Below are 6,421 nucleotides of genomic sequence, written 5' to 3'. Positions count from 1 at the left end.
TAAAATATATGGAAGATACTTTGAAATATAAAAGTTTTTTAAAGTTTCCAAATTTTTTCCCCACTCCATATCTTTTTCTATTTGGAAAATTAGTGTGTTTTTTAATCTCCACACTACAAAGTGGCAGACATTTCGACCTGATAGATATAACTGGCCCTGCACCTGATGGTAATAGTTATGTTCTTGGTTAATTATCAAGTCTTCTCCTTCATACCAACAGAAGTATTTTTTATCCAGTTCCTTGAAGGAAAGGGCATCTCGATATTTGTACGGACATTTTATTTCCACCACTGCATCAGATCCAACTAATCCATCAGGACTGGCCCCTAAAAATCCTGATCTATCTAACCAAAAGCCAGTTGGTTCCACTTCTGCAACGACAGCTTCCCTGAATGCTTGCAGAGCTGTCTTTTCATGTTCTTTGCCCCACTGTACAGCCGCAACCCGATCCAAGTTGTAACCTTCCGCCAGACTCTTAAACAGCGACGGAGGGAATTTATTCCTTTTAATTGCTGACAGCACCATACCAAATCTGCTAGCTGTTAGACGATGCTTTCTGGCAATGTGCCAGTTTTCATTGACATGTTGCCCTTTTGTCAAATTTACAATTTGGGAAATTATTTCTTTGGTTATTTTACTTGTTTTGATTACAAAATCATCCTTGTCTTCGGCCGATATGTATTGGGGTGAATGCAAAATTTCTTCAATATCTGGGATTAACATGGACGCCTCTTGAGTGGCTTCAGGACGCAACAGCCAAGAAAATCCCACAATATTTGTTGCGCCTAATTGTTTCCGAAATTCTGCAATTTCTGCGTCGGTTGCCTTTCTCTGACCAGCTTTATAACTTTGCTTTGCTGGATAAATATCCTTTAATTTTACCACTCCCATTACCACCTTTTACGCGTGGAGCACTCCACTGACATTCCACATCAGTGGTGCTCACATGGTAGTGAGCATGGTATAATAAAGCCGCCATATGGTGGCAAAGGACCTTTCCTCTTGGGCAAGTACATGACGCCTCCTTAACTCCTTCATCTAGATCAAAGGAAACCTAAAAAAAATGTAATTAAAAACTCGTAACTGCATAACTCCCAACATACCTCAACGTTATAATTGTTTGCTTTCATGCTGGCTTTAACCTCCCCCTTTATCAACATTGGTTTCACAGTTCCGTCACATAAAAATTTTTGTACATGCCCACTGCTGTAACCATTTTCACCTCTTTTAAGGAATCTAGTGGCATCAATGAAAAACAAGGCTATGTGATGAAACTTTATGACATGTTGTTCAGGCACTGAAAATATGATAATCATTTACAGGGACAAAAATTAAGCAATGTATTACTTAAGTATATACGCTAATTTGCTATAAAATAATTTCTTCAACAAAGTCTTACACTAAGCAGTAATCCACTACAACTACAATACTTACTTATACTACTATAAAAACTATCAAATAACACAAGAAAACGACAAAATTTAAAAATCAACTTGAATCCAAATGGTGGAAAAGGTTTGTTTAGCTTCACGCACTGACCACTCTCAACAAAAATGGCGTCATCTACGTCATCACTAATAGAGCGTATTATAGGTACGTTTCGTTTTTTTTTTACTTATGGTTCCGATGTTACATTCTACCTCATTAACTCGTTATAGGTTTATTCCTCTATAACACTGAAAATACGAAATTAGAAAAATTGTCGACGTGTTTCGCGAACCATGTAGGCATTATCATCTATAATTTTAAGAAATTATAAAATTCTCTTTAGATATTTATAGTGTTTAAAATTGTCAACAAATCATATTCATCTAGAATTGAATTCCGTGTTTCAAACACTCTGCCAAGGACTGTATCACTAATTTTCCACTATTAATAATAGTTAAAATCAGTAGATGTATTCTGAATTAATTTATGACGTATTTTGATTTTAATAAAGACATTATTATTTAAATAAGTTGTACCACTAACAAATATTTAATATGACAGGGGCATTTAAAGTGTGTTACTTTGTTAGTGTGACGATTTTTGGGCGATTCGATGATGTTTAACACACACAAAAAAGAGAGAAAACAAAAGATAATGGTGCCTTTTTACGATATTTCTCTGTCACATTCTTTTGGTTGATCTAATTGTTTTCAGGGACTTACAATATGAAAAAAGCTGCAGTTTGATGTACAATACATCTACATTAATATTATTTTATCACAGAAAAAATTGGTCGAAGATTATTTCAACAGAGTTTCTCTCCCCTCGATTTTTTGCTTGAATTTTTCAATTCTTCATTTTTTCATTTTTTTCTTCAGTTTTTCGCTCTGCACGTTTTTGTTATTTTTTCACGTATTCGATTTTTCGGTGTTTCGTTTTTATTTTTTTGTTTTTTCAATTGTGATTTTTTCAGTTTCTCGTTTCTTTAATTTTTCGATATTCGATTTTTCATTTTTTTTTGTTTTTTTTTTTTTTTAAGACTCGACTCTTCGAATTTTCATTTCTAAATTTTTCAGTTTTAATTGTTCAATTTTTCATTTTTTTCTTCAGTTTTTCGATTTGCAATTTTTCAAGTTTAAAATTTTCAATTTTCCAACTTTTGATTTTTTCAATTCTTAAATTTTGCATTTTTTCGGTTTCTTATTTTCCTTATTTTTTCACTTATTCGATTTTTCTGTGTTTGTCGTTTTTTCAATTTTTAATTTTTTTTTCTTCAGTTTTTCGATTTGCCATTTTTCAAGTATAAAATTTTCAGTTTTCCAACTATTGATTGTTTCAATTTTTAAATTTGGATTTTTTTTATTTGCGTTATTTTTTCACTTAGTCCATTTTTCAGTGTTTCGATTTTATTGTTTGTTTTTTCAATGTTAATTTTTTCAGTTTGTCCTTTCTTCAATTTTTTGATTTTCGATTTTTCATTTATTTTTGCTTTCGAGTTTTCATTTCTAAATTTTTCAGTTTTGATTCTTCAATTATTCATTTTTTTTTCTCCAGGTTTTTGATTTGTAATTTTTCAAGTTTAAAATTTCCTATTTTCCAACTTTCGATTTTTTCAATTTTTATATTTTGCAATTTTTGGGTTTTTTATTTTCGTTATTGTTTTAACTTATTCGATTTTTCAGTGTTTCGTTTTTATTTTTTTTGCTTTTTCAATTTTAATTTTTTCAGTTTCTCGTTTATTCGATTTTTCGATTTGCTATTTTTCATTTTTATTTTGTTTTTTCATTTTTAAGATATGCGACTCTTCGAGTTTTCATTTCTAAATTTTTCAGTTTTAATTCTTCAATTTTTCATTTTTTATTTTCTCCAGGTTTTCGATTTGCAATTCTTCAAGCTTAAAATTTTCAATTTTCCAAATTTTGATTTTTTCAATTTTTATATTTTGCAGGTTTTCGGTTTTTTATTTTCGTTATTTTTTCACTTATTCGATTTTTCATTGTTTCTATTGTATTTTTTTGTTTGTTCAATTTCAATTTTTCGATTTTCAATTTTTATTTTATTTTTTGCTTTTTCATTTTTAAGATATGCGACTTTTCGAGTTTTCATTCCTAAATTTTTCAGTTTTAATTCTTCAATTTTTCGTTTTTTAATTTCTCCAGGTTTTCGATTTGCAATTTTTCAAGTGTAAAATATTCAATTTTCGAAATTTTGATTTTTTTTAATTTTTATATTTTGCAATTTTGCGGTTTTTATTTTCGTTATTTTTTCACTTAAGTATTCGATTTTTCAGTGTCTCGATTTTATTTTTTGGTTATGCAATTTTAATTTTTTCAGTTTCTCGTTTCTTCAATTTTTCCATTTTCAATTCATTTTTTTACTTTCTTATTTTAAGATATGCGACTTTTCGAGTTTTCATTTCTAAATTTTTCAATTTTAACTTTTCAATTTTTCATTTTTTTTCTTCTGTTTTTCGATTTCTAATTTTTCGAATTTAAAATTTACAATTTTCCAACTTTCGATATTTTCAATTTTTATATTTTGTAATTTTTCGGTTTTTTATTTTCGTTATTTTTTCATTTATTCTATATTTCAGTGTTTCGTTTTTATTTTTTGTTGTTTCAATTTTAATGTTTTCAGTTTCCCGTTTCTTCAATTTTTCGATTTTTATTTTTTAAGTTTTTTTTTGTTTTCGCATTTTTAAGATATGCGACTCTTCGAGTTTTCATTTCTAAATTTTTCAATTTTAATTCTACAATTTTTAATTTTTTTCTTTAGTTTTTTGATTTACAATTTTTCAAGTTTAAAATTTTCAATTTTTCAACTTTTGATTTTTTCAATTTTTATATTTTGCAGGTTTTGGGTTTATTTTCGTTATTTTTTCACTTATTCGATTTTTCATTGTTTCTATTTTATTTTTCTGTTTTTTCAATTTCAGTTTATTCAGTTTCTCGTTTCTTCAATTTTTAGATTTCCAATTTTTCATTTTTTTTTGCTTTCTCATTTTTAAGACATGCGACTTTTTCGAGTTTTCATTCCTAAATTTTTCAGTTTTAAGTTTTCAATTTTTCATTTTTTATTTCCTCCAGTTTTTCGATTTATAATTTTTCAAGCTTAAAATTTTCAATTTTCCAAATTTTGAGTTTTTCAATTTTTATATTTTGCAGGTTTTCGGTTTTTTATTGTCGTTATTTTTTCACTTATTCGATTTTTCAGTATTTCAATTTTATTTTTTATTTTTTCAATTTCTCGTTTCTTCAATTTTTCATTTTTTTTGCTTTCTCATTTTTAAGACATGCGACTTTTCGAGTTTTCATTCCTAAATTTTTCAGTTTTAATTCTTCAATTTTTCGTTTTTTAATGTCTTCAGGTTTTCGATTTGCAAATTTTCAAGTGTAAAATTTTCATTTTCCAAATTTTATTTTTTTCAATTTTTATATTTTGCGATTTTGCTGTTTTTATTTTCGTTATTTTTTCACTTAAGTATTCGATTTTTCAGTGTCTCGATTTTATTTTTTAGTTTTTCAATTTTAATTTTTTCAGTTTCTCGTTTCTTCAATTTTTCGATTTTCAATTTATTTTTTTGCTTTCTTGTTTTAAGATATGCGACTCTTCGAGTTTTCATTTCTAAATTTTTCAGTTTTAATTTTACAATTTTTATTTTTTTGTCTCCAGTTTTTGGATTTACAATTTTTCAAGTTTAAAATTTTCAATTTTCCAACTTTTGATTTGTTTCAATTTTTATATTTTGGGATTTTTCAGTTTTTTATTTTCTTAATTCGATTGTTCAGTGTTTCGTTTTTATTTTTTGTTTTTTCAGTTTTAATTTTTTCAGTTTCCCGTTTCTTCAATTTTTTGATTTTCAGTTTTATATTTTTTTTTACTTTCTCATTTTTAAGATATGCGACTCTTCGAGTTTTCATTTCTAAATTTTTCAATTTTAATTCTTCAATTTTTCATTTTTTTTCTCCAGTTTTTCGATTTATAATTTTTCGAGTTTAAAATTTTCAATTTTCCAAATTTTGATTTTTTCAATTTTTATATTTTGCAGGTTTTCGGTTTTTTATTTTCGTTATTTTGTCATTTGTTCGATTTTTCAGTATTTCGATTTTATTTTTCTGTTTTTTCAATTTCAATTTTTTCAGTTTCTCGTTTCTTCAATTTTTCGATTTTCAATTTTTAATTTTTTTTTGCTTTCTCATTTTTAAGACATGCGACTTTTCGAGTTTTCATTCCTAAATTTTTCAGTTTTAATTCTTCAATTTTTCGTTTTTTAATTTCCCCGGGTTTTTGTTTAGCAAATTTTCAAGTTTGAAATTTTCAATTTTCCAAGTTTTGATTTTTTTCAATTTTTATATTTTGCAATTTTTGGGTTTTTTATTTTCGTTATTTTTTCACTTATTCGATTTTTCATTGTTTCTATTTTATTTTTTTGTTTTTTCAATTTCAGTTTTTTCAGTTTCTCGTTTCTTCAATTTTTCATTTTTTTTTTGCTTTGTCATTTTTAAGATATGCGACCCTTCGAGATTTCATTTCTAAATTTTTCAGTTTTAATTCTTTAATTTTTCTTTTTTTTTTCTCTAGTTTTTCGATTTCAATTTTTTCAGTTTCTCGTTTCTTCAATTTTTCGATTTTTATTTTTTAATTTTTTTTGCTTTCGCATTTTTAAGATATGCGACTCTTCGAGTTTTCATTTCTAAATTTTTCAGTTTTAATTCTTCAATTTTTCATTTTTTATTTTCTCCAGGTTTTCGATTTGCAATTTTTTAAGTTTAAAATTGTCACTTTTCCAACTTTTGATTTATTTCATTTTTTATATTTTGCAATTTTTCGGTTTTTTATTTTCGTTATTTTTCACTTTCGATTTTCAGTGTTTCGTTTTTATTTTTTGTTTTTTCATTTTTAATTTTTTCAGTTTCTGGTTTCTTCAATTTTTCATTTTTGCTTTTTCATTTTTTAGATATGCGACTCTTCCAGTTTTCATTTCTAAATTTTT

At 26.3% G+C, this 6,421-nt stretch overlaps 1 long non-coding RNA gene across 1 annotated transcript; it reads right to left on the bottom strand.

The window, feature by feature from the left end:
• Window positions 1-976: 976 nt before the first annotated feature.
• LOC135127982 (uncharacterized) lies at window positions 977-1,518 on the bottom strand. Its single transcript, XR_010280312.1, has 3 exons — window positions 1,435-1,518; window positions 1,104-1,297; window positions 977-1,054 (listed from the first exon to the last, which is right to left on the bottom strand). It is a non-coding gene; the product is annotated as an uncharacterized LOC135127982 (long non-coding RNA).
• Window positions 1,519-6,421: the final 4,903 nt, after the last annotated feature.

This window comes from Zophobas morio, unplaced genomic scaffold (assembly GCF_036711695.1).
Source record: "Zophobas morio isolate AGI-343-1 ecotype UQ-CSIRO unplaced genomic scaffold, CSIRO_AGI_Zmor_V1 ptg000012l, whole genome shotgun sequence".
Classification (NCBI taxonomy): Eukaryota; Metazoa; Arthropoda; class Insecta; order Coleoptera; family Tenebrionidae; genus Zophobas; species Zophobas morio.
This window is presented reverse-complemented; position numbering and strand designations above follow the sequence as displayed.